General features: G+C 46.0%; 9 non-coding genes across 9 annotated transcripts; all 9 read right to left on the bottom strand.

Moving 5' to 3' along the window:
* Window positions 1-2110: 2110 nt before the first annotated feature.
* trnav-uac (transfer RNA valine (anticodon UAC)) lies at window positions 2111-2183 on the bottom strand. Its single transcript has one exon. It is a non-coding gene; the product is annotated as a tRNA-Val (tRNA).
* Window positions 2184-5054: 2871 nt separating this feature from the next.
* trnav-uac (transfer RNA valine (anticodon UAC)) lies at window positions 5055-5127 on the bottom strand. Its single transcript has one exon. It is a non-coding gene; the product is annotated as a tRNA-Val (tRNA).
* Window positions 5128-7998: 2871 nt separating this feature from the next.
* trnav-uac (transfer RNA valine (anticodon UAC)) lies at window positions 7999-8071 on the bottom strand. Its single transcript has one exon. It is a non-coding gene; the product is annotated as a tRNA-Val (tRNA).
* A 2871-nt stretch (window positions 8072-10942) lies between these two features.
* Window positions 10943-11015, bottom strand: trnav-uac (transfer RNA valine (anticodon UAC)). Its single transcript has one exon. It is a non-coding gene; the product is annotated as a tRNA-Val (tRNA).
* Window positions 11016-13891: 2876 nt separating this feature from the next.
* On the bottom strand, window positions 13892-13964 carry trnav-uac (transfer RNA valine (anticodon UAC)). The gene has a single exon. It is a non-coding gene; the product is annotated as a tRNA-Val (tRNA).
* A 2871-nt stretch (window positions 13965-16835) lies between these two features.
* Window positions 16836-16908, bottom strand: trnav-uac (transfer RNA valine (anticodon UAC)). Its single transcript has one exon. It is a non-coding gene; the product is annotated as a tRNA-Val (tRNA).
* A 1129-nt stretch (window positions 16909-18037) lies between these two features.
* trnal-aag (transfer RNA leucine (anticodon AAG)) lies at window positions 18038-18119 on the bottom strand. The gene has a single exon. It is a non-coding gene; the product is annotated as a tRNA-Leu (tRNA).
* Window positions 18120-22736: 4617 nt separating this feature from the next.
* trnav-uac (transfer RNA valine (anticodon UAC)) lies at window positions 22737-22809 on the bottom strand. The gene has a single exon. It is a non-coding gene; the product is annotated as a tRNA-Val (tRNA).
* Window positions 22810-25675: 2866 nt separating this feature from the next.
* On the bottom strand, window positions 25676-25748 carry trnav-uac (transfer RNA valine (anticodon UAC)). The gene has a single exon. It is a non-coding gene; the product is annotated as a tRNA-Val (tRNA).
* Between the last annotated feature and the right edge of the window lie 2230 nt (window positions 25749-27978).

The following is a 27978-nucleotide window of genomic DNA, read 5'->3' as shown; positions in this document are numbered from 1 at the left end:
GTGGGAGAAATTCAATAACATATGACATCGAAATACATTGGAACGATTTTCTCATTGGCCAGAAAACCAAATAACGACGAGTCGAGTCACCGTAGGACTCTGTTTCGCAACAACGATGAAATAACAGTCTCCATTCGGTTCCAGTAAAAGCTCAACTTGCCTGGAACAGAAAGCAACAGTGGAGCCGCTGGCGATTTTCCCCGCGGGAGGCGAACACGATCACGACAGCACAGACACTTTGGAAAATTCGGCACTTTTGCACACCGCAGTCAATTCCCCGGGAAGCAAACTCATTTTGCTTCTGTTTCAAACAGAAATGCAGCAGGGGAATGAAACAGCATTTAAACCAGCAGCTCCGCAGAAACGGCAGCGGTGGGATTCGAACCCAGCCCTCGGGCGAGACGGGAGCCTTAATCCAGCGCCTTAGACCGCTCGGCCACACTAGCAACACGCCCGCGAGTCCATTTTCTTGCACTTCCAATTGTTTTCCTGCATAACAACAGATGTAAACTCAAGTGAAAAAGGTTCCATGATCCCTCTCCGACTCGCACAGCTGCTGGGATGTGCCCGTCGACAATATCAATTTCTCAGCAGTTAACGATAGCCCATCAATCCAGACAAAAATCACTGGTAAGCTGAGTCTATCTTCTCAGACTGGATTCAGCTACAAATGTATCTGTGAGTGCGTGAGAATATATGATCGGTTATGATTGGGTCAAATTACCATGAGCTACTTGACATTACTGCAATTTCGATTCTTGCTTTGCTAAATGATTTCACCCATTGCTCGAAACAGGACAACTTTCACGTTTACACGGAACATGAAACACACCGGACTACAGGGAAAATGCACAAAGCTGAGCAGGCCGTGTCCCAAATCATACCGTGCAGCATAGTTTCAGGCACTGTGTCTGTTTTGCAGAATAAGGTTCCCAAAGAATGTTCCATCCTAAAACCGGAGGTAGTATTACAATCCGAGAACGACAGATTACATTGTGAGGAAGGTCTGACCTCGGGGCCGGTTCGAGATGCCACTTTCCTTGCCTTTTACCTTAACCGTGCAATTTGCTGCAGAGATTATCACACCTGGACATGAGCCTCATGGATACCAACTGAGTTGGAAACCTGTGTGGGAATCGATGAGAAAAAGCGACTCAATACATTTTAACAAGTTCCATGGTGCTTTTTAGAAATGCAGTTTCTGTTCACCTCAATCCAAAAGGCAGTTTCTGAACATAGTAACAGAAGTCAAAAGGTAATTACCTCACCCCACCCCCACTCCGGAAGAGGTGCTAACTGCCCTTGATTGCTGTTTGTTCATGATGTGATGAGCTCTCACGCCTGAGTCACCGTCACGTCTCTGGTTGCTGAGTGAATCACAAAGAAGGACTTTCTCCAGATCTGCAACTGCCTCACTTCCCCACTCGCCTTCACCGTTTACATTTTCCTGCTCGTCAGTGATTTAAAGAAAACCAAATAGATGCGATGTCATTCTGTAGCCTCTCTGTCGATTCCTCCGTTTCAGTTCCAACGTGGCTTAGATCTCGGGTCGCACCTTAATACTTGCGACGCTATGAAAGCACAGGTCCAGAGGTTCCTCTGAGAGTGTAATTTCTTTCATTGCTGTTGCTGATTGAATGAGCCACTAACGTGTGAACTGCTCCAAAACATGATTCAGGACCTCTGGTGCCAATTCTCGCACGTTGAATAACGACAGACACCTTCCAAATGAGGTCTTTCAGAGACGACTTTGGGATACATTTGACAGACAGACTAGTTGAGGAATCCGTGGTGCACTGTGACACCAGCACATCAGCTTCTTCCCTGTCTTTGAACCGGGCCGCCTGCGCAAGGAATGCGAATGCGGTAATGCTTTTCGTGGAAGGATCAGAAGGGGGTAACTACACTCTCAAACAGAATGGCATATGATCAGAACCATGTTGGAGAAAAACTTTACAATGCTTTGCACAGTAATTAAATGGAATTGCATTGCATTGCACCACGAGAGAAGATTTATTCAAGCAAACTCGAAGGCAGGTTTGCACATGGGAAAGCAAGCAAGAAAGCTCCGTTCTTGTCGATGTCAAAGGCTGCAGTTGAAGAGCAAAGCAGTTTCTGCCCAGTTTCGAACTGGGGACCTTTCGCGTGTAAGGCGAACGTGATGACCACTACACTACAGAAACAAGCCTCGGTCGCCCCCGCTGCAGCTCAGTGGCATCCAGCACTGAAAGTTGAAGCCATTCTACCTTTCACCTTTCTGTTTCCGTTAACTCGTTGTTTCATGGGACTTGTTTAAATTTGGCTCTGTGGTGAGCATGGACGAGATACACCGAAGTGTCTGTTTCCACGCGGTGTACCCCAATAACGTTGTGTTGCTTACACCTGCTTTAAAGAATTACGTTTTTGCGGAGCTTACCGTCGCAGTCTGTGGCAAAATCATTTAGTCTGTTCGACTGCTCACGGGAAAGGTAGCATTGTGAAACACTGCAGAAACGAACGACTTCCTTACTTTTGCTCCGACTGACCATACTCCGTGAAAGTTTCCCAGATTCTCAGTTGAGGATTTTTGCAGCTGGAAGTTACCTCGGAAACCCTGTTAATTCGTAATTTATTGAGCGAATCGCAAAACAGAAAGCACTTAACACGGAACACAAACAAAACTGGAAAACCAAATGCATTTTCAGACACAGCGAGCATGAATGCTAAATGTGAGACAGTCCGGGGGCATGAGCCATAAAGTAATCACACAAATAACAACAGGGCAATTCCAAACTACTCTTTCAAACATACTGGAGCCTGAGTCCACCACCACTTCCCAGACAAAGCTGCAAAGAGACAAAGAAAGAACATAATAAGAATGGGCCATAAAAAGTGAATTTCACCAATCACAGTCTCGATTAGATTACCTTTCCCTTCCGATGACTCCAGGACGGAAATGACTGAAGTGGGAGAAATTCAATAACATATGACATCGAAATACATTGGAACGATTTTCTCATTGGCCAGAAAACCAAATAACGACGAGTCGAGTCACCGTAGGACTCTGTTTCGCAACAACGATGAAATAACAGTCTCCATTCGGTTCCAGTAAAAGCTCAACTTGCCTGGAACAGAAAGCAACAGTGGAGCCGCTGGCGATTTTCCCCGCGGGAGGCGAACACGATCACGACAGCACAGACACTTTGGAAAATTCGGCACTTTTGCACACCGCAGTCAATTCCCCGGGAAGCAAACTCATTTTGCTTCTGTTTCAAACAGAAATGCAGCAGGGGAATGAAACAGCATTTAAACCAGCAGCTCCGCAGAAACGGCAGCGGTGGGATTCGAACCCAGCCCTCGGGCGAGACGGGAGCCTTAATCCAGCGCCTTAGACCGCTCGGCCACACTAGCAACACGCCCGCGAGTCCATTTTCTTGCACTTCCAATTGTTTTCCTGCATAACAACAGATGTAAACTCAAGTGAAAAAGGTTCCATGATCCCTCTCCGACTCGCACAGCTGCTGGGATGTGCCCGTCGACAATATCAATTTCTCAGCAGTTAACGATAGCCCATCAATCCAGACAAAAATCACTGGTAAGCTGAGTCTATCTTCTCAGACTGGATTCAGCTACAAATGTATCTGTGAGTGCGTGAGAATATATGATCGGTTATGATTCGGTCAAATTACCATGAGCTACTTGACATTACTGCAATTTCGATTCTTGCTTTGCTAAATGATTTCACCCATTGCTCGAAACAGGACAACTTTCACGTTTACACGGAACATGAAACACACCGGACTACAGGGAAAATGCACAAAGCTGAGCAGGCCGTTTCCCAAATCATACCGTGCAGCATAGTTTCAGGCACTGTGTCTGTTTTGCAGAATAAGGTTCCCAAAGAATGTTCCATCCTAAAACCGGAGGTAGTATTACAATCCGAGAACGACAGATTACATTGTGAGGAAGGTCTGACCTCGGGGCCGGTTCGAGATGCCACTTTCCTTGCCTTTTACCTTAACCGTGCAATTTGCTGCAGAGATTATCACACCTGGACATGAGCCTCATGGATACCAACTGAGTTGGAAACCTGTGTGGGAATCGATGAGAAAAAGCGACTCAATACATTTTAACAAGTTCCATGGTGCTTTTTAGAAATGCAGTTTCTGTTCACCTCAATCCAAAAGGCAGTTTCTGAACATAGTAACAGAAGTCAAAAGGTAATTACCTCACCCCACCCCCACTCCGGAAGAGGTGCTAACTGCCCTTGATTGCTGTTTGTTCATGATGTGATGAGCTCTCACGCCTGAGTCACCGTCACGTCTCTGGTTGCTGAGTGAATCACAAAGAAGGACTTTCTCCAGATCTGCAACTGCCTCACTTCCCCACTCGCCTTCACCGTTTACATTTTCCTGCTCGTCAGTGATTTAAAGAAAACCAAATAGATGCGATGTCATTCTGTAGCCTCTCTGTCGATTCCTCCGTTTCAGTTCCAACGTGGCTTAGATCTCGGGTCGCACCTTAATACTTGCGACGCTATGAAAGCACAGGTCCAGAGGTTCCTCTGAGAGTGTAATTTCTTTCATTGCTGTTGCTGATTGAATGAGCCACTAACGTGTGAACTGCTCCAAAACATGATTCAGGACCTCTGGTGCCAATTCTCGCACGTTGAATAACGACAGACACCTTCCAAATGAGGTGTTTCAGAGACGACTTTGGGATACATTTGACAGACAGACTAGTTGAGGAATCCGTGGTGCACTGTGACACCAGCACATCAGCTTCTTCCCTGTCTTTGAACCGGGCCGCCTGCGCAAGGAATGCGAATGCGGTAATGCTTTTCGTGGAAGGATCAGAAGGGGGTAACTACACTCTCAAACAGAATGGCATATGATCAGAACCATGTTGGAGAAAAACTTTACAATGCTTTGCACAGTAATTAAATGGAATTGCATTGCATTGCACCACGAGAGAAGATTTATTCAAGCAAACTCGAAGGCAGGTTTGCACATGGGAAAGCAAGCAAGAAAGCTCCGTTCTTGTCGATGTCAAAGGCTGCAGTTGAAGAGCAAAGCAGTTTCTGCCCAGTTTCGAACTGGGGACCTTTCGCGTGTAAGGCGAACGTGATGACCACTACACTACAGAAACAAGCCTCGGTCGCCCCCGCTGCAGCTCAGTGGCATCCAGCACTGAAAGTTGAAGCCATTCTACCTTTCACCTTTCTGTTTCCGTTAACTCGTTGTTTCATGGGACTTGTTTAAATTTGGCTCTGTGGTGAGCATGGACGAGATACACCGAAGTGTCTGTTTCCACGCGGTGTACCCCAATAACGTTGTGTTGCTTACACCTGCTTTAAAGAATTACGTTTTTGCGGAGCTTACCGTCGCAGTCTGTGGCAAAATCATTTAGTCTGTTCGACTGCTCACGGGAAAGGTAGCATTGTGAAACACTGCAGAAACGAACGACTTCCTTACTTTTGCTCCGACTGACCATACTCCGTGAAAGTTTCCCAGATTCTCAGTTGAGGATTTTTGCAGCTGGAAGTTACCTCGGAAACCCTGTTAATTCGTAATTTATTGAGCGAATCGCAAAACAGAAAGCACTTAACACGGAACACAAACAAAACTGGAAAACCAAATGCATTTTCAGACACAGCGAGCATGAATGCTAAATGTGAGACAGTCCGGGGGCATGAGCCATAAAGTAATCACACAAATAACAACAGGGCAATTCCAAACTACTCTTTCAAACATACTGGAGCCTGAGTCCACCACCACTTCCCAGACAAAGCTGCAAAGAGACAAAGAAAGAACATAATAAGAATGGGCCATAAAAAGTGAATTTCACCAATCACAGTCTCGATTAGATTACCTTTCCCTTCCGATGACTCCAGGACGGAAATGACTGAAGTGGGAGAAATTCAATAACATATGACATCGAAATACATTGGAACGATTTTCTCATTGGCCAGAAAACCAAATAACGACGAGTCGAGTCACCGTAGGACTCTGTTTCGCAACAACGATGAAATAACAGTCTCCATTCGGTTCCAGTAAAAGCTCAACTTGCCTGGAACAGAAAGCAACAGTGGAGCCGCTGGCGATTTTCCCCGCGGGAGGCGAACACGATCACGACAGCACAGACACTTTGGAAAATTCGGCACTTTTGCACACCGCAGTCAATTCCCCGGGAAGCAAACTCATTTTGCTTCTGTTTCAAACAGAAATGCAGCAGGGGAATGAAACAGCATTTAAACCAGCAGCTCCGCAGAAACGGCAGCGGTGGGATTCGAACCCAGCCCTCGGGCGAGACGGGAGCCTTAATCCAGCGCCTTAGACCGCTCGGCCACACTAGCAACACGCCCGCGAGTCCATTTTCTTGCACTTCCAATTGTTTTCCTGCATAACAACAGATGTAAACTCAAGTGAAAAAGGTTCCATGATCCCTCTCCGACTCGCACAGCTGCTGGGATGTGCCCGTCGACAATATCAATTTCTCAGCAGTTAACGATAGCCCATCAATCCAGACAAAAATCACTGGTAAGCTGAGTCTATCTTCTCAGACTGGATTCAGCTACAAATGTATCTGTGAGTGCGTGAGAATATATGATCGGTTATGATTCGGTCAAATTACCATGAGCTACTTGACATTACTGCAATTTCGATTCTTGCTTTGCTAAATGATTTCACCCATTGCTCGAAACAGGACAACTTTCACGTTTACACGGAACATGAAACACACCGGACTACAGGGAAAATGCACAAAGCTGAGCAGGCCGTTTCCCAAATCATACCGTGCAGCATAGTTTCAGGCACTGTGTCTGTTTTGCAGAATAAGGTTCCCAAAGAATGTTCCATCCTAAAACCGGAGGTAGTATTACAATCCGAGAACGACAGATTACATTGTGAGGAAGGTCTGACCTCGGGGCCGGTTCGAGATGCCACTTTCCTTGCCTTTTACCTTAACCGTGCAATTTGCTGCAGAGATTATCACACCTGGACATGAGCCTCATGGATACCAACTGAGTTGGAAACCTGTGTGGGAATCGATGAGAAAAAGCGACTCAATACATTTTAACAAGTTCCATGGTGCTTTTTAGAAATGCAGTTTCTGTTCACCTCAATCCAAAAGGCAGTTTCTGAACATAGTAACAGAAGTCAAAAGGTAATTACCTCACCCCACCCCCACTCCGGAAGAGGTGCTAACTGCCCTTGATTGCTGTTTGTTCATGATGTGATGAGCTCTCACGCCTGAGTCACCGTCACGTCTCTGGTTGCTGAGTGAATCACAAAGAAGGACTTTCTCCAGATCTGCAACTGCCTCACTTCCCCACTCGCCTTCACCGTTTACATTTTCCTGCTCGTCAGTGATTTAAAGAAAACCAAATAGATGCGATGTCATTCTGTAGCCTCTCTGTCGATTCCTCCGTTTCAGTTCCAACGTGGCTTAGATCTCGGGTCGCACCTTAATACTTGCGACGCTATGAAAGCACAGGTCCAGAGGTTCCTCTGAGAGTGTAATTTCTTTCATTGCTGTTGCTGATTGAATGAGCCACTAACGTGTGAACTGCTCCAAAACATGATTCAGGACCTCTGGTGCCAATTCTCGCACGTTGAATAACGACAGACACCTTCCAAATGAGGTGTTTCAGAGACGACTTTGGGATACATTTGACAGACAGACTAGTTGAGGAATCCGTGGTGCACTGTGACACCAGCACATCAGCTTCTTCCCTGTCTTTGAACCGGGCCGCCTGCGCAAGGAATGCGAATGCGGTAATGCTTTTCGTGGAAGGATCAGAAGGGGGTAACTACACTCTCAAACAGAATGGCATATGATCAGAACCATGTTGGAGAAAAACTTTACAATGCTTTGCACAGTAATTAAATGGAATTGCATTGCATTGCACCACGAGAGAAGATTTATTCAAGCAAACTCGAAGGCAGGTTTGCACATGGGAAAGCAAGCAAGAAAGCTCCGCTCTTGTCGATGTCAAAGGCTGCAGTTGAAGAGCAAAGCAGTTTCTGCCCAGTTTCGAACTGGGGACCTTTCGCGTGTAAGGCGAACGTGATGACCACTACACTACAGAAACAAGCCACGGTCGCCCCCGCTGCAGCTCAGTGGCATCCAGCACTGAAAGTTGAAGCCATTCTACCTTTCACCTTTCTGTTTCCGTTAGCTCGTTGTTTCATGGGACTTGTTTAAATTTGGCTATGTGGTGAGCATGGACGAGATACACCGAAGTGTCTGTTTCCACGCGGTGTACCCCAATAACGTTGTGTTGCTTACACCTGCTTTAAAGAATTACGTTTTTGCGGAGCTTACCGTCGCAGTCTGTGGCAAAATCATTTAGTCTGTTCGACTGCTCACGGGAAAGGTAGCATTGTGAAACACTGCAGAAACGAACGACTTCCTTACTTTTGCTCCGACTGACCATACTCCGTGAAAGTTTCCCAGATTCTCAGTTGAGGATTTTTGCAGCTGGAAGTTACCTCGGAAACCCTGTTAATTCGTAATTTATTGAGCGAATCGCAAAACAGAAAGCACTTAACACGGAACACAAACAAAACTGGAAAACCAAATGCATTTTCAGACACAGCGAGCATGAATGCTAAATGTGAGACAGTCCGGGGGCATGAGCCATAAAGTAATCACACAAATAACAACAGGGCAATTCCAAACTACTCTTTCAAACATACTGGAGCCTGAGTGCACCACCACTTCCCAGACAAAGCTGCAAAGAGACAAAGAAAGAACATAATAAGAATGGGCCATAAAAAGTGAATTTCACCAATCACAGTCTCGATTAGATTACCTTTCCCTTCCGATGACTCCAGGACGGAAATGACTGAAGTGGGAGAAATTCAATAACATATGACATCGAAATACATTGGAACGATTTTCTCATTGGCCAGAAAACCAAATAACGACGAGTCGAGTCACCGTAGGACTCTGTTTCGCAACAACGATGAAATAACAGTCTCCATTCGGTTCCAGTAAAAGCTCAACTTGCCTGGAACAGAAAGCAACAGTGGAGCCGCTGGCGATTTTCCCCGCGGGAGGCGAACACGATCACGACAGCACAGACACTTTGGAAAATTCGGCACTTTTCCACACCGCAGTCAATTCCCCGGGAAGCAAACTCATTTTGCTTCTGTTTCAAACAGAAATGCAGCAGGGGAATGAAACAGCATTTAAACCAGCAGCTCCGCAGAAACGGCAGCGGTGGGATTCGAACCCAGCCCTCGGGCGAGACGGGAGCCTTAATCCAGCGCCTTAGACCGCTCGGCCACACTAGCAACACGCCCGCGAGTCCATTTTCTTGCACTTCCAATTGTTTTCCTGCATAACAACAGATGTAAACTCAAGTGAAAAAGGTTCCATGATCCCTCTCCGACTCGCACAGCTGCTGGGATGTGCCCGTCGACAATATCAATTTCTCAGCAGTTAACGATAGCCCATCAATCCAGACAAAAATCACTGGTAAGCTGAGTCTATCTTCTCAGACTGGATTCAGCTACAAATGTATCTGTGAGTGCGTGAGAATATATGATCGGTTATGATTCGGTCAAATTACCATGAGCTACTTGACATTACTGCAATTTCGATTCTTGCTTTGCTAAATGATTTCACCCATTGCTCGAAACAGGACAACTTTCACGTTTACACGGAACATGAAACACACCGGACTACAGGGAAAATGCACAAAGCTGAGCAGGCCGTTTCCCAAATCATACCGTGCAGCATAGTTTCAGGCACTGTGTCTGTTTTGCAGAATAAGGTTCCCAAAGAATGTTCCATCCTAAAACCGGAGGTAGTATTACAATCCGAGAACGACAGATTACATTGTGAGGAAGGTCTGACCTCGGGGCCGGTTCGAGATGCCACTTTCCTTGCCTTTTACCTTAACCGTGCAATTTGCTGCAGAGATTATCACACCTGGACATGAGCCTCATGGATACCAACTGAGTTGGAAACCTGTGTGGGAATCGATGAGAAAAAGCGACTCAATACATTTTAACAAGTTCCATGGTGCTTTTTAGAAATGCAGTTTCTGTTCACCTCAATCCAAAAGGCAGTTTCTGAACATAGTAACAGAAGTCAAAAGGTAATTACCTCACCCCACCCCCACTCCGGAAGAGGTGCTAACTGCCCTTGATTGCTGTTTGTTCATGATGTGATGAGCTCTCACGCCTGAGTCACCGTCACGTCTCTGGTTGCTGAGTGAATCACAAAGAAGGACTTTCTCCAGATCTGCAACTGCCTCACTTCCCCACTCGCCTTCACCGTTTACATTTTCCTGCTCGTCAGTGATTTAAAGAAAACCAAATAGATGCGATGTCATTCTGTAGCCTCTCTGTCGATTCCTCCGTTTCAGTTCCAACGTGGCTTAGATCTCGGGTCGCACCTTAATACTTGCGACGCTATGAAAGCACAGGTCCAGAGGTTCCTCTGAGAGTGTAATTTCTTTCATTGCTGTTGCTGATTGAATGAGCCACTAACGTGTGAACTGCTCCAAAACATGATTCAGGACCTCTGGTGCCAATTCTCGCACGTTGAATAACGACAGACACCTTCCAAATGAGGTCTTTCAGAGACGACTTTGGGATACATTTGACAGACAGACTAGTTGAGGAATCCGTGGTGCACTGTGACACCAGCACATCAGCTTCTTCCCTGTCTTTGAACCGGGCCGCCTGCGCAAGGAATGCGAATGCGGTAATGCTTTTCGTGGAAGGATCAGAAGGGGGTAACTACACTCTCAAACAGAATGGCATATGATCAGAACCATGTTGGAGAAAAACTTTACAATGCTTTGCACAGTAATTAAATGGAATTGCATTGCATTGCACCACGAGAGAAGATTTATTCAAGCAAACTCGAAGGCAGGTTTGCACATGGGAAAGCAAGCAAGAAAGCTCCGCTCTTGTCGATGTCAAAGGCTGCAGTTGAAGAGCAAAGCAGTTTCTGCCCAGTTTCGAACTGGGGACCTTTCGCGTGTAAGGCGAACGTGATGACCACTACACTACAGAAACAAGCCACGGTCGCCCCCGCTGCAGCTCAGTGGCATCCAGCACTGAAAGTTGAAGCCATTCTACCTTTCACCTTTCTGTTTCCGTTAACTCGTTGTTTCATGGGACTTGTTTAAATTTGGCTATGTGGTGAGCATGGACGAGATACACCGAAGTGTCTGTTTCCACGCGGTGTACCCCAATAACGTTGTGTTGCTTACACCTGCTTTAAAGAATTACGTTTTTGCGGAGCTTACCGTCGCAGTCTGTGGCAAAATCATTTAGTCTGTTCGACTGCTCACGGGAAAGGTAGCATTGTGAAACACTGCAGAAACGAACGACTTCCTTACTTTTGCTCCGACTGACCATACTCCGTGAAAGTTTCCCAGATTCTCAGTTGAGGATTTTTGCAGCTGGAAGTTACCTCGGAAACCCTGTTAATTCGTAATTTATTGAGCGAATCGCAAAACAGAAAGCACTTAACACGGAACACAAACAAAACTGGAAAACCAAATGCATTTTCAGACACAGCGAGCATGAATGCTAAATGTGAGACAGTCCGGGGGCATGAGCCATAAAGTAATCACACAAATAACAACAGGGCAATTCCAAACTACTCTTTCAAACATACTGGAGCCTGAGTGCACCACCACTTCCCAGACAAAGCTGCAAAGAGACAAAGAAAGAACATAATAAGAATGGGCCATAAAAAGTGAATTTCACCAATCACAGTCTCGATTAGATTACCTTTCCCTTCCGATGACTCCAGGACGGAAATGACTGAAGTGGGAGAAATTCAATAACATATGACATCGAAATACATTGGAACGATTTTCTCATTGGCCAGAAAACCAAATAACGACGAGTCGAGTCACCGTAGGACTCTGTTTCGCAACAACGATGAAATAACAGTCTCCATTCGGTTCCAGTAAAAGCTCAACTTGCCTGGAACAGAAAGCAACAGTGGAGCCGCTGGCGATTTTCCCCGCGGGAGGCGAACACGATCACGACAGCACAGACACTTTGGAAAATTCGGCACTTTTCCACACCGCAGTCAATTCCCCGGGAAGCAAACTCATTTTGCTTCTGTTTCAAACAGAAATGCAGCAGGGGAATGAAACAGCATTTAAACCAGCAGCTCCGCAGAAACGGCAGCGGTGGGATTCGAACCCAGCCCTCGGGCGAGACGGGAGCCTTAATCCAGCGCCTTAGACCGCTCGGCCACACTAGCAACACGCCCGCGAGTCCATTTTCTTGCACTTCCAATTGTTTTCCTGCATAACAACAGATGTAAACTCAAGTGAAAAAGGTTCCATGATCCCTCTCCGACTCGCACAGCTGCTGGGATGTGCCCGTCGACAATATCAATTTCTCAGCAGTTAACGATAGCCCATCAATCCAGACAAAAATCACTGGTAAGCTGAGTCTATCTTCTCAGACTGGATTCAGCTACAAATGTATCTGTGAGTGCGTGAGAATATATGATCGGTTATGATTCGGTCAAATTACCATGAGCTACTTGACATTACTGCAATTTCGATTCTTGCTTTGCTAAATGATTTCACCCATTGCTCGAAACAGGACAACTTTCACGTTTACACGGAACATGAAACACACCGGACTACAGGGAAAATGCACAAAGCTGAGCAGGCCGTTTCCCAAATCATACCGTGCAGCATAGTTTCAGGCACTGTGTCTGTTTTGCAGAATAAGGTTCCCAAAGAATGTTCCATCCTAAAACCGGAGGTAGTATTACAATCCGAGAACGACAGATTACATTGTGAGGAAGGTCTGACCTCGGGGCCGGTTCGAGATGCCACTTTCCTTGCCTTTTACCTTAACCGTGCAATTTGCTGCAGAGATTATCACACCTGGACATGAGCCTCATGGATACCAACTGAGTTGGAAACCTGTGTGGGAATCGATGAGAAAAAGCGACTCAATAAAGTTTAACAAGTTCCATGGTGCTTTTTAGAAATGCAGTTTCTGTTCACCTCAATCCAAAAGGCAGTTTCTGAACATGGTAACAGAAGTCAAAAGGTAATTACCTCACCCCACCCCCACTCCGGAAGAGGTGCTAACTGCCCTTGATTGCTTTTTGTTCACGATGTGAAGAGCTCTCACGCCTGAGTCACCGTCACGTCTCTGGTTGTTGAGTGAATCACAAAGAAGGACGTTCTCCAGAGCTGCAACTGCCTCACTTCCCCACTCGCCCTCCCCGTTTCCATTTTCCTGCTCGTCAGTGATTTAAAGAAAACCAAATGGATGCGATGTCATTCTGTCGCCTCTCTGTCGATTCCTCCGTTTCAGTTCCAACGTGGCTTAGATCTCGGGGCGCACCTTAATACTAGCGACGCTATGAAAGCACAGGTCCAGAGGTTCCTCTGAGAGTGGAATTTCTTTCATTGCTGTTGCTGATTGAATGAGCCACTAACGTGCGAATTGATCCAAAAGATGATTCAGGACCTCTGGTGCCAATTCTCGCACGTTGAATAACGACAGACACCTTCCAAATGAGGTCTTTCAGAGACGACTTTGGGATACATTTGACAGACAGACTAGTTGAGGAATCCGTGGTGCACTGTGACACCAGCACATCAGCTTCTTCCCTGTCTTTGAACCGGGCCGCCTGCGCAAGGAATGCGAATGCGGTAATGCTTTTCGTGGAAGGATCAGAAGGGGGTAACGACACTCTCAAATAGAATGGCATATGATAGGAAACAGGTTGGAGAAAAACTTTACAATGCTTTGCACAGTAATTAAGTGGAATTGCATTGCATTGCATTGCACTACGAGAGAAGATTTGTTCAAGCAAACTCGAAGGCAGGTTTGCACATGGGAAAGCAAGCAAGAAAGCTCCGTTCTTGTCGATGTCAAAGGCTGCAGTTGAAGAGCAAAGCAGTTTCTGCCCAGTTTCGAACTGGGGACCTTTCGCGTGTAAGGCGAACGTGATGACCACTACACTACAGAAACAAGCCTCGGTCGCCCCCGCTGCAGCTCAGTGGCATCCAGCACTGAAAGTTGAAGCCATTCTACCTTTCACCTTTCTGTTTCCGTGAGCTCGTTGTTTAATGGGACTTGTTTAATTTTGGCGATGTGGTGAGCATGGACGAGATACACCGAAGTGTCTGTTTCCACGCGGTGTACCCCAATAACGTTGTGTTGCTTACACCTGCTTTAAAGAATTACGTTTTTGCGGAGCTTACCGTCGCAGTCTGTGGCAAAATCATTTAGTCTGTTCGACTGCTCACGGGAAAGGTAGCATTGTGAAACACTGCAGAAACGAACGACTTCCTTACTTTTGCTCCGACTGACCATACTCCGTGAAAGTTTCCCAGATTCTCAGTTGAGGATTTTTGCAGCTGGAAGTTACCTCGGAAACCCTGTTAATTCGTAATTTATTGAGCGAATCGCAAAACAGAAAGCACTTAACACGGAACACAAACAAAACTGGAAAACCAAATGCATTTTCAGACACAGCGAGCATGAATGCTAAATGTGAGACAGTCCGGGGGCATGAGCCATAAAGTAATCACACAACTAAGAACAGGGCAATTCCAAAATATTCTTTCAAACATACTGGAGCCTGAGTGCACCACCACTTCCCAGACAAAGCTGCAAAGAGACAAAGAAAGAACATAATAAGAATGGGCCATAAAAAGTGAATTTCACCAATCACAGTCTCGATTAGATTACCTTTCCCTTCCGATGACTCCAGGACGGAAATGACTGAAGTGGGAGAAATTCAATAACATATGACATCGAAATACATTGGAACGATTTTCTCATTGGCCAGAAAACCAAATAACGACGAGTCGAGTCACCGTAGGACTCTGTTTCACAACAACGATGAAATAACAGTCTCCATTCGGTTCCAGTAAAAGCTCAACTTGCCTGGAACAGAAAGCAACAGTAGAGCTGCTGGCGATTTTCCGTTCGGGAAGCGAACACGATCACGACAGCACAGACACTTTGGAAAATTCGGCACTTTTCCACACCGCAGTCAATTCCCCGGGAAGCAAACTCATTTTAATTCTGTTTTAAACAGAAATGAGGCAGGGATTGAAGCAGCATTTAAACCAGCTGTTCCGCAGAAATGGCAGCGGTGGGATTCGAACCCACGCCCCTGTCGAGACTGGAGCCTTAATCCAGCGGCTTAGACCGCTCGGCCACACTACCAGCACTTCCACCAGTCCATTTTCTTGCACTTCCAATTGTGTTCCTGCATAACAACAGATTCAAACTGACGTGAAAAGGGTTGAATGATCCCTCTCCGACTCGCACAGCTGCTGGGATGTGCCCGTCTACAATATCAATTTCTCAGCAGTTAACGATAGCCCATCAATCCAGACAAAAATCACTGAACAAACTGAGTCTATCTTCTCAGACTGGATTCAGCTACAAATGTATCTGTGAGTGCGTGAGAATATATGATCGGTTATGATTGGGTCAAATTACCATGAGCTACTTGACATTACTGCAATTTCGATTCTTGCTTTGCTAAATGATTTCACCCATTGCTCGAAACAGGACAACTTTCACGTTTACACGGAACATGAAACACACCGGACTACAGGGAAAATGCACAAAGCTGAGCAGGCCGTGTCCCAAATCATACCGTGCAGCATAGTTTCAGTCACTGTGTCTGTTTTGCAGAATAAGGTTCCCAAAGAATGTTCCACCCTAAAACCGGAGGTAGCATTACCATCCGAGAACGACAGATTACATTGTGAGGAAGGTCTGACCTCGGGGCCGGTTCGAGATGTCACTTTCCTTGCTTTTTACCTTAACCGTGCAATTTGCTGCAGAGATTATCACACCTGGACATGAGCCTCATCGATACCAAAAGAGTTGGAAACCTGTGTGTGAATCGATGAAAAAAAGCGACTCAATAAAGTTTAACAAGTTCCATGGTGCTTTTTAGAAATGCAGTTTCTGTTCACCTCAATCCAAAAGGCAGTTTCTGAACATGGTAACAGAAGTGAAAAGGTAATTACCTCACCCCACCCCCACTCCGGAAGAGGTGCTAACTGCCCTTGATTGCTTTTTGTTCACGATGTGAAGAGCTCTCACGCCTGAGTCACCGTCACGTCTCTGGTTGCTGAGTGAATCACAAAGAAGGACGTTCTCCAGAGCTGCAACTGCCTCACTTCCCCACTCGCCCTCCCCGTTTCCATTTTCCTGCTCGTCAGTGATTTAAAGAAAACCAAATGGATGCGATGTCATTCTGTCGCCTCTCTGTCGATTCCTCCGTTTCAGTTCCAACGTGGCTTAGATCTCGGGGCGCACCTTAATACTTGCGACGCTATGAAAGCACAGGTCCAGAGGTTCCTCTGAGAGTGGAATTTCTTTCATTGCTGTTGCTGATTGAATGAGCCACTAACGTGTGAACTGCTCCAAAACATGATTCAGGACCTCTGGTGCCAATTCTCGCACGTTGAATAACGACAGACACCTTCCAAATGAGGTGTTTCAGAGACGACTTTGGGATACATTTGACAGACAGACTAGTTGAGGAATCCGTGGTGCACTGTGACACCAGCACATCAGCTTCTTCCCTGTCTTTGAACCGGGCCGCCTGCGCAAGGAATGCGAATGCGGTAATGCTTTTCGTGGAAGGATCAGAAGGGGGTAACGACACTCTCAAATAGAATGGCATATGATAGGAAACAGGTTGGAGAAAAACTTCACAATGCTTTGCACAGTAATTAAGTGGAATTGCATTGCATTGCACTACGAGAGAAGATTTGTTCAAGCAAACTCGAAGGCAGGTTTGCACATGGGAAAGCAAGCAAGAAAGCTCCGTTCTTGTCGATGTCAAAGGCTGCAGTTGAAGAGCAAAGCAGTTTCTGCCCAGTTTCGAACTGGGGACCTTTCGCGTGTAAGGCGAACGTGATGACCACTACACTACAGAAACAAGCCTCGGTCGCCCCCGCTGCAGCTCAGTGGCATCCAGCACTGAAAGTTGAAGCCATTCTACCTTTCACCTTTCTGTTTCCGTGAGCTCGTTGTTTCATGGGACTTGTTTAATTTTGGCGATGTGGTGAGCATGGACGAGATACACCGAAGTGTCTGTTTCCACGCGGTGTACCCCAATAACGTTGTGTTGCTTACACCTGCTTTAAAGAATTACGTTTTTGCGGAGCTTACCGTCGCAGTCTGTGGCAAAATCATTTAGTCTGTTCGACTGCTCACGGGAAAGGTAGCATTGTGAAACACTGCAGAAACGAACGACTTCCTTACTTTTGCTCCGACTGACCATACTCCGTGAAAGTTTCCCAGATTCTCAGTTGAGGATTTTTGCAGCTGGAAGTTACCTCGGAAACCCTGTTAATTCGTAATTTATTGAGCGAATCGCAAAACAGAAAGCACTTAACACGGAACACAAACAAAACTGGAAAACCAAATGCATTTTCAGACACAGCGAGCATGAATGCTAAATGTGAGACAGTCCGGGGGCATGAGCCATAAAGTAATCACACAACTAAGAACAGGGCAATTCCAAAATACTCTTTCAAACATACTGGAGCCTGAGTGCACCACCACTTCCCAGACAATGCTGCAAAGAGACAAAGAAAGAACATAATAAGAATGGGCCATAAAAAGTGAATTTCACCAATCACAGTCTCGATTAGATTACCTTTCCCTTCCGATGACTCCAGGACGGAAATGACTGAAGTGGGAGAAATTCAATAACATATGACATCGAAATACATTGGAACGATTTTCTCATTGGCCAGAAAACCAAATAACGACGAGTCGAGTCACCGTAGGACTCTGCTTCACAACAACGATGAAATAACAGTCTCCATTCGGTTCCAGTAAAAGCTCAACTTGCCTGGAACAGAAAAGCTGCGGGCGATTTTCCGTGCGGGAAGCGAACACGATCACGACAGCACAAACACTTTGGAAAATTCGGCACTTTTCCACACCGCAGTCAATTCCCCGGGAAGCAAACTCATTTTTCTTCTGTTTTAAACAGAAATGAGGCAGGGATTGAAGCAGCATTTAAACCAAAAAAATGGTTTGGAGCTGTTCAGCAGAAATGGCAGCGGTGGGATTCGAACCCACGCCTCTGTCGAGACTGGAGCCTTAACCCAGCGCCTTAGACCGCTCGGCCACACTACCAGCACGTCCGCGTGTCCATTTTCTTGCACTTCCAATTGTGTTCCTGCATAACAACAGATTCAAGCTGACGTGAAAAGGGTTGAATGATCCCTCTCCGACTCGCACAGCTGCTGGGATGTGCCCGTCTACAATATCAATTTCTCAGCAGTTAACGATAGCCCATCAATCCAGACAAAAATCACCGGTAAACTGAGTCTATCTTCTCAGACTGGATTCAGCTACAAATGTATCTGTGAGTGCGTGAGAATATATGATCGGTGATGATTGGGTCAAATTACCATGAGCTACTTGACATTACTGCAATTTCGATTCTTGCTTTGCGAAGTGATTTCACCCATTGCTCGAAACAGGACAACTTTCACGTTTACACGGAACATGAAACACACCGGACTACAGGGAAAATGCACAAAGCTGAGCAGGCCGTGCCCCAAATCATACCGTGCAGCATAGTTTCAGTCACTGTGTCTGTTTTGCAGAATTAGGTTCCCAAAGAATGTTCCACCCTAAAACCGGAGGTAGCATTACAATCCGAGAACGACAGATTACATTGTGAGGAAGGTCTGACCTCGGGGCCGGTTCGAGATGTCACTTTCCTTGCTTTTTACCTTAACCGTGCAATTTGCTGCAGAGATTATCACACCTGGACATGAGCCTCATCGATACCAAAAGAGTTGGAAACCTGTGTGTGAATCGATTAAAAAAAGCGACTCAATAAAGTTTAACAAGTTCCATGTTGCTTTTTAGAAATGCAGTTTCTGTTCACCTCAATCCAAAAGGCAGTTTCTGAACATGGTAACAGAAGTGAAAAGGTAATTACCTCACCCCACCCCCACTCCGGAAGAGGTGCTAACTGCCCTTGATTGCTTTTTGTTCACGATGTGAAGAGCTCTCACGCCTGAGTCACCGTCACGTCTCTGGTTGCTGAGTGAATCACAAAGAAGGACGTTCTCCAGAGCTGCAACTGCCTCACTTCCCCACTCGCCCTCCCCGTTTCCATTTTCCTGCTCGTCAGTGATTTAAAGAAAACCAAATGGATGCGATTTCATTCTGTCGCCTCTCTGTCGATTCCTCCGTTTCAGTTCCAACGTGGCTTAGATCTCGGGGCGCACCTTAATACTAGCGACGCTATGAAAGCACAGGTCCAGAGGTTCCTCTGAGAGTGGAATTTCTTTCATTGCTGTTGCTGATTGAATGAGCCATTAACGTGCGAACTGCTCCAAAACATGATTCAGGACCTCTGGTGCCAATTCTCGCACGTTGAATAACGACAGACACCTTCCAAATGAGGTCTTTCAGAGACGACTTTGGGATACATTTGACAGACAGACTAGTTGAAGAATCCGTGGTGCACTGTGACACCAGCACATCAGCTTCTTCCCTGTCTTTGAACCGGGCCGCCTGCGCAAGGAATGCGAATGCGGTAATGCTTTTCGTGGAAGGATCAGAAGGGGGTAACTACACTCTCAAACAGAATGGCATATGATAGGAAACAGGTTGGAGAAAAACTTTACAATGCTTTGCACAGTAATTAAATGGAATTGCATTGCACTACGAGAGAAGATTTGTTCAAGCAAACTCGAAGGCAGGTTTGCACATGGGAAAGCAAGCAAGAAAGCTTGGTTCTTGTCGATGTCAAAGGCTGCAGTTGAAGAGCAAAGCAGTTTCTGCCCAGTTTCGAACTGGGGACCTTTCGCGTGTAAGGCGAACGTGATGATCACGACACTACAGAAACAAGCCTCGGTCGCCCCCGCTGCAGCTCAGTGGCATCCAGCACTGAAAGTTGAAGCCATTCTACCTTTCACCTTTCTGTTTCCGTTAGCTCGTTGTTTAATGGGACTTGTTTAATTTTGGCGATGTGGTGAGCATGGACGAGATACACCGAAGTGTCTGTTTCCACGCGGTGTACCCCAATAACGTTGTGTTGCTTACACCTGCTTTAAAGAATTACGTTTTTGCGGAGCTTACCGTCGCAGTCTGTGGCAAAATCATTTAGTCTGTTCGACTGCTCACGGGAAAGGAAGCATTGTGAAACACTGCAGAAACGAACGGCTTCCTTACTTTTGCTCCGACTGACCATACTCCGTGAAAGTTTCCCAGATTCTTAGTTGAGGATTTTTGCAGCTGGAAGTTACCTCAGAAACCCTGTTAATTCGTAATGTATTGAGCGAATCGCAAAACAGAATGCATTTAACACGGAACACAAACAAAACTGGAAAACCAAATGCATTTTCAGACACAGCGAGCATGAATGCTAAATGTGAGACAGTCCGGGGGCATGAGCCATAAAGTAATCACACAACTAACAACAGGGCAATTCCAAACTACTCTTTCAAACATACTGGAGCCTGAGTGCACCACCACTTCCCAGACAATGCTGCAAAGAGACAAAGAAAGAACATAATAAGAATGGGCCATAAAAAGTGAATTTCACCAATCACAGTCTCGATTAGATTACTTTTCCCTTCCGATGTCTCCAGGACGGAAATGACTGAAGTGGGAGAAATTCAATAACATATGACATCGAAATACATTGGAACGATTTTCTCATTGGCCAGAAAACCAAATAACGACGAGTCGAGTCACCGTAGGACTCTGTTTCGCAACAACGATGAAATAACAGTCTCCATTCGGTTCCAGTAAAAGCTCAACTTGCCTGGAACAGAAAGCAACAGTAGAGCTGCTGGCGATTTTCTGTGCGGGAAGCGAACACGATCACGACAGCACAGACACTTTGGAAAATTCGGCACTTTTCCACACCGCAGTCAATTCCCCGGGAAGCAAACTCATTTTTCTTCTGTTTTAAACAGAAATGAGGCAGGGATTGCAGCAGCATTTAAACCAAAAAAATGGTTTGGAGCTGTTCAGCAGAAATGGCAGCGGTGGGATTCGAACCCACGCCTCTGTCGAGACTGGAGCCTTAATCCAGCGCCTTAGACCGCTCGGCCAAACTACCAGCACGTTCCCGTGTTCATTTTCTTCCACTTCCAATAGTGTTCCTGCATAACAACAGATTCAAACTGACGTGAAAAGGGTTGAATGATCCCTCTCCGACTCGCACAGCTGCTAGGATGTGCCCGTCTACAATATCAATTTCTCAGCAGTTAACGATAGCCCATCAATCCAGACAAAAATCACCGGTAAACTGAGTCTATCTTCTCAGACTGGATTCAGCTACAAATGTATCTGTGAGTGCGTGAGAATATATGATCGGTTATGATTGGGTCAAATTACCATGCGCTACTTGACATTACTGCAATTTCGATTCTTGCTTTGCTAAATGATTTCACCCATTGCTCGAAACAGGACAACTTTCACGTTTACACGGAACATGAAACACACCGGACTACAGGGAAAATGCACAAAGCTGAGCAGGCCGTGTCCCAAATCATACCGTGCAGCATAGTTTCAGTCACTGTGTCTGTTTTGCAGAATAAGGTTCCCAAAGAATGTTCCACCCTAAAACCGGAGGTAGCATTACAATCCGAGAACGACAGATTACATTGTGAGGAAGGTCTGACCTCGGGGCCCGTTCGAGATGTCACTTTCCTTGCTTTTTACCTTAACCGTGCAATTTGCTGCAGAGATTATCACACCTGGACATGAGCCTCATCGATACCAAAAGAGTTGGAAACCTGTGTGTGAATCGATTAAAAAAAGCGACTCAATAAAGTTTAACAAGTTCCATGTTGCTTTTTAGAAATGCAGTTTCTGTTCACCTCAATCCAAAAGGCAGTTTCTGAACATGGTAACAGAAGTCAAAAGGTAATTACCTCACCCCACCCCCACTCCGGAAGAGGTGCTAACTGCCCTTGATTGCTTTTTGTTCACGATGTGAAGAGCTCTCACGCCTGAGTCACCGTCACGTCTCTGGTTGCTGAGTGAATCACAAAGAAGGACGTTCTCCAGAGCTGCAACTGCCTCACTTCCCCACTCGCCCTCCCCGTTTCCATTTTCCTGCTCGTCAGTGATTTAAAGAAAACCAAATGGATGCGATTTCATTCTGTCGCCTCTCTGTCGATTCCTCCGTTTCAGTTCCAACGTGGCTTAGATCTCGGGGCGCACCTTAATACTAGCGACGCGATGAAAGCACAGGTCCAGAGGTTCCTCTGAGAGTGGAATTTCTTTCATTGCTGTTGCTGATTGAATGAGCCACTAACGTGCGAACTGCTCCAAAACATGATTCAGGACTTCTGGTGCCAATTCTCGCACGTTGAATAACGACAGACACCTTCCAAATGAGGTCTTTCAGAGACGACTTTGGGATACATTTGACAGACAGACTAGTTGAGGAATCCGTGGTGCACTGTGACACCAGCACATCAGCTTCTTCCCTGTCTTTGAACCGGGCCGCCTGCGCAAGGAATGCGAATGCGGTCATGCTTTTCGTGGAAGGATCAGAAGGGGGTAACTACACTCTCAAACAGAATGGCATATGATCAGAACCATGTTGGAGAAAAACTTTACAATGCTTTGCACAGTAATTAAATGGAATTGCATTGCATTGCACCACGAGAGAAGATTTATTCAAGCAAACTCGAAGGCAGGTTTGCACATGGGAAAGCAAGCAAGAAAGCTCCGCTCTTGTCGATGTCAAAGGCTGCAGTTGAAGAGCAAAGCAGTTTCTGCCCAGTTTCGAACTGGGGACCTTTCGCGTGTAAGGCGAACGTGATGACCACTACACTACAGAAACAAGCCTCGGTCGCCCCCGCTGCAGCTCAGTGGCATCCAGCACTGAAAGTTGAAGCCATTCTACCTTTCACCTTTCTGTTTCCGTTAACTCGTTGTTTCATGGGACTTGTTTAAATTTGGCTCTGTGGTGAGCATGGACGAGATACACCGAAGTGTCTGTTTCCACGCGGTGTACCCCAATAACGTTGTGTTGCTTACACCTGCTTTAAAGAATTACGTTTTTGCGGAGCTTACCGTCGCAGTCTGTGGCAAAATCATTTAGTCTGTTCGACTGCTCACGGGAAAGGTAGCATTGTGAAACACTGCAGAAACGAACGACTTCCTTACTTTTGCTCCGACTGACCATACTCCGTGAAAGTTTCCCAGATTCTCAGTTGAGGATTTTTGCAGCTGGAAGTTACCTCGGAAACCCTGTTAATTCGTAATTTATTGAGCGAATCGCAAAACAGAAAGCACTTAACACGGAACACAAACAAAACTGGAAAACCAAATGCATTTTCAGACACAGCGAGCATGAATGCTAAATGTGAGACAGTCCGGGGGCATGAGCCATAAAGTAATCACACAAATAACAACAGGGCAATTCCAAACTACTCTTTCAAACATACTGGAGCCTGAGTGCACCACCACTTCCCAGACAATGCTGCAAAGAGACAAAGAAAGAACATAATAAGAATGGGCCATAAAAAGTGAATTTCACCAATCACAGTCTCGATTAGATTACCTTTCCCTTCCGATGACTCCAGGACGGAAATGACTGAAGTGGGAGAAATTCAATAACATATGACATCGAAATACATTGGAACGATTTTCTCATTGGCCAGAAAACCAAATAACGACGAGTCGAGTCACCGTAGGACTCTGTTTCGCAACAACGATGAAATAACAGTCTCCATTCGGTTCCAGTAAAAGCTCAACTTGCCTGGAACAGAAAGCAACAGTGGAGCCGCTGGCGATTTTCCCCGCGGGAGGCGAACACGATCACGACAGCACAGACACTTTGGAAAATTCGGCACTTTTCCACACCGCAGTCAATTCCCCGGGAAGCAAACTCATTTTGCTTCTGTTTCAAACAGAAATGCAGCAGGGGAATGAAACAGCATTTAAACCAGCAGCTCCGCAGAAACGGCAGCAGTGGGATTCGAACCCAGCCCTCGGGCGAGACGGGAGCCTTAATCCAGCGCCTTAGACCGCTCGGCCACACTAGCAACACGCCCGCGATTCCATTTTCTTGCACTTCCAATTGTTTTCCTGCATAACAACAGATGTAAACTCAAGTGAAAAAGGTTCCATGATCCCTCTCCGACTCGCACAGCTGCTGGGATGTGCCCGTCGACAATATCAATTTCTCAGCAGTTAACGATAGCCCATCAATCCAGACAAAAATCACTGGTAAGCTGAGTCTATCTTCTCAGACTGGATTCAGCTACAAATGTATCTGTGAGTGCGTGAGAATATATGATCGGTTATGATTGGGTCAAATTACCATGAGCTACTTGACATTACTGCAATTTCGATTCTTGCTTTGCGAAATGATTTCACCCATTGCTCGAAACAGGACAACTTTCACGTTTACACGGAACATGAAACACACCGGACTACAGGGAAAATGCACAAAGCTGAGCAGGCCGTGTCCCAAATCATACCGTGCAGCATAGTTTCAGTCACTGTGTCTGTTTTGCAGAATAAGGTTCCCAAAGAATGTTCCACCCTAAAACCGGAGGTAGCATTACAATCCGAGAAGGACAGATTACATTGTGAGGAAGGTCTGACCTCGGGGCCGGTTCGAGATGTCACTTTCCTTGCTTTTTACCTTAACCGTGCAATTTGCTGCAGAGATTATCACACCTGGACATGAGCCTCATCGATACCAAAAGAGTTGGAAACCTGTGTGTGAATCGATGAAAAAAAGCGACTCAATAAAATTTAACAAGTTCCATGGTGCTTTTTAGAAATGCAGTTTCTGTTCACCTCAATCCAAAAGGCAGTTTCTGAACATGGTAACAGAAGTCAAAAGGTAATTACCTCACCCCACCCCCACTCCGGAAGAGGTGCCAACTGCCCTTGATTGCTTTTTGTTCACGATGTGAAGAGCTCTCACGCCTGAGTCACCGTCACGTCTCTGGTTGCTGAGTGAATCACAAAGAAGGACGTTCTCCAGAGCTGCAACTGCCTCACTTCCCCACTCGCCCTCCCCGTTTCCATTTTCCTGCTCGTCAGTGATTTAAAGAAAACCAAATGGATGCGATGTCATTCTGTCGCCTCTCTGTCGATTCCTCCGTTTCAGTTCCAACGTGGCTTAGATCTCGGGGCGCACCTTAATACTAGCGACGCTATGAAAGCACGGGTGCAGAGGTTCCTCTGAGAGTGGAATTTCTTTCATTGCTGTTGCTGATTGAATGAGCCACTAACGTGTGAACTGCTCCAAAACATGATTCAGGACCTCTGGTGCCAATTCTCGCACGTTGAATAACGACAGACACCTTCCAAATGAGGTCTTTCAGAGACGACTTTGGGATACATTTGACAGACAGACTAGTTGAGGAATCCGTGGTGCACTGTGACACCAGCACATCAGCTTCTTCCCTGTCTTTGAACCGGGCCGCCTGCGCAAGGAATGCGAATGCGGTAATGCTTTTCGTGGAAGGATCAGAAGGGGGTAACTACACTCTCAAACAGAATGGCATATGATAGGAAACAGGTTGGAGAAAAACTTTACAATGCTTTGCACAGTAATTAAATGGAATTGTATTGCACTACGAGAGAAGATTTGTTCAAGCAAACTCGAAGGAAGGTTTGCACATGGGAAAGCAAGCAAGAAAGCTCCGTTTTTGTCGATGTCAAACGCTGCAGTTGAAGAGCAAAGCAGTTTCTGCCCAGTTTCGAACTGGGGACTTTTCGCGTGTAAGGCGAACGTGATGACCACTACACTACAGAAACAAACCTCGGTCCCCCCCCCGCTGCAGCTCAGTGGCATCCAGCACTGAAAGTTGAAGCCATTCTACCTTTCACCTTTCTGTTTCCGTTAGCTCGTTGTTTAATGGGACTTGTTTAATTTTGGCGATGTGGTGAGCATGGACGAGATACACCGAAGTGTCTGTTTCCACGCGGTGTACCCCAATAACGTTGTGTTGCTTACACCTGCTTTAAAGAATTACGTTTTTGCGGAGCTTACCGTCGCAGTCTGTGGCAAAATCATTTAGTCTGTTCGACTGCTCACGGGAAAGGTAGCATTGTGAAACACTGCAGAAACGAACGACTTCCTTACTTTTGCTCCGACTGACCATACTCCGTGAAAGTTTCCCAGATTCTCAGTTGAGGATTTTTGCAGCTGGAAGTTACCTCAGAAACCCTGTTAATTCGTAATGTATTGAGCGAATCGCAAAACAGAAAGCATTTAACACGGAACACAAACAAAACTGGAAAACCAAATGCATTTTCAGACACAGCAAGCATGAATGCTAAATGTGAGACAGTCCGGGGGCATGAGCCACAAAGTAATCACACAACTAACAACAGGGCAATTCCAAACTACTCTTTCAAACATACTGGAGCCTGAGTGCACCACCACTTCCCAGACAATGCTGCAAAGAGACAAAGAAAGAACGTAATAAGAATGGGCCATAAAAAGTGAATTTCACCAATCACAGTCTCGACTAGATCACTTTTCCCTTCCGATGTCTCCAGGACGGAAATGACTGAAGTGGGAGAAATTCAATAACATATGACATCGAAATACATTGGAACGATTTTCTCATTGGCCAGAAAACCAAATAACGACGAGTCGAGTCACCGTAGGACTCTGTTTCGCAACAACGATGAAATAACAGTCTCCATTCGGTTCCAGTAAAAGCTCAACTTGCCTGGAACAGAAAAGCTGCTGGCGATTTTCCGTGCGGGAAGCGAACACGATCACGACAGCACAGACACTTTGGAAAATTCGGCACTTTTCCACACCGCAGTCAATTCCCCGGGAAGCAAACTAATTTTTCTTCTGTTTTAAACAGAAATGAGGCAGGGATTGAAGCAGCATTTAAACCAAAAAAAAGGTTTGGAGCTGTTCAGCAGAAATGGCAGCGGTGGGATTCGAACCCACGCCTCTGTCGAGACAGGAGCCTTAATCCAGCGCCTTAGACCGCTCGGCCACACTACCAGCACGTTCGCGTGTCCATTTTCTTGCACTTCCAATTGTGTTCCTGCATAACAACAGATTCAAACTGACGTGAAAAGGGTTGAATGATCCCTCTCCGACTCGCACAGCTGCTGGGATGTGCCCGTCTACAATATCAATTTCTCAGCAGTTAACGATAGCCCATCAATCCAGACAAAAATCACCGGTAAACTGAGTCTATCTTCTCAGACTGGATTCAGCTACAAATGTATCTGTGAGTGCGTGAGAATACAGACAGACTAGTTGAGGAATCCGTGGTGCACTGTGACACCAGCGCATCCGCTTCTTCCCTGTCTTTGAACCGGGCCGCCTGCGCAAGGAATGTAAATGCGGTAATTCTTCGTGGAAGCATCAGAAGTGTGTAACTACACTCTCAAACTGAAGGCATATCATCATTTACAATTTTTTCCACAGTATTTGAATGGGATTGTATTGCAGTTCACTTCGAAGGCAGGTTTGCAAATGGGAAAGCAAGCAAGGAAACTCGGTTATTGACTATGTCAAATGCTGCAGTTGTAGTACAAAGCAGTTTGTGCCCACTTTCGAACTGGGGATGTTTCGCGCGTCAGGCGAACGTGATGACTGCTACACTGCAGAAACAAGCCACAGTCGCCCCTCCTGCGGCTCAGTGGCATTCAGCACTGAAAGTTGAAGCCATTGTACCTTTCACCTTTCTGTTTCCAACAGCGCGTTGCTGTAAGTGACATCTTGAAAACGTTAAAAAAAAAGACACTCTTCCAACTCAGTTCCAACACGTTTCCAACTCAGTTATTGTCATTGTGGCTCGTGTCAAGGTGTGAATGTCTCTGCAGCAAATTGCACGGTTCACGTAAAATGCAGAAAAACATGCACACCAACCTGCACCAATACCTGTCTCCTGTTATTAAACTGTTATAGACAGAAACACCAGCACACAACCTTCCACCACTACCCTGTCTCCTGCCAATAAGCAGATATATGCAGAAACACACACAACCCTCCATCATCACACTGTCTCCT

The sequence above is a fragment of the Chiloscyllium punctatum genome, chromosome 18 (genome assembly GCF_047496795.1).
Source record: "Chiloscyllium punctatum isolate Juve2018m chromosome 18, sChiPun1.3, whole genome shotgun sequence".
NCBI lineage: Eukaryota > Metazoa > Chordata > Chondrichthyes > Orectolobiformes > Hemiscylliidae > Chiloscyllium > Chiloscyllium punctatum.
This window is presented reverse-complemented; position numbering and strand designations above follow the sequence as displayed.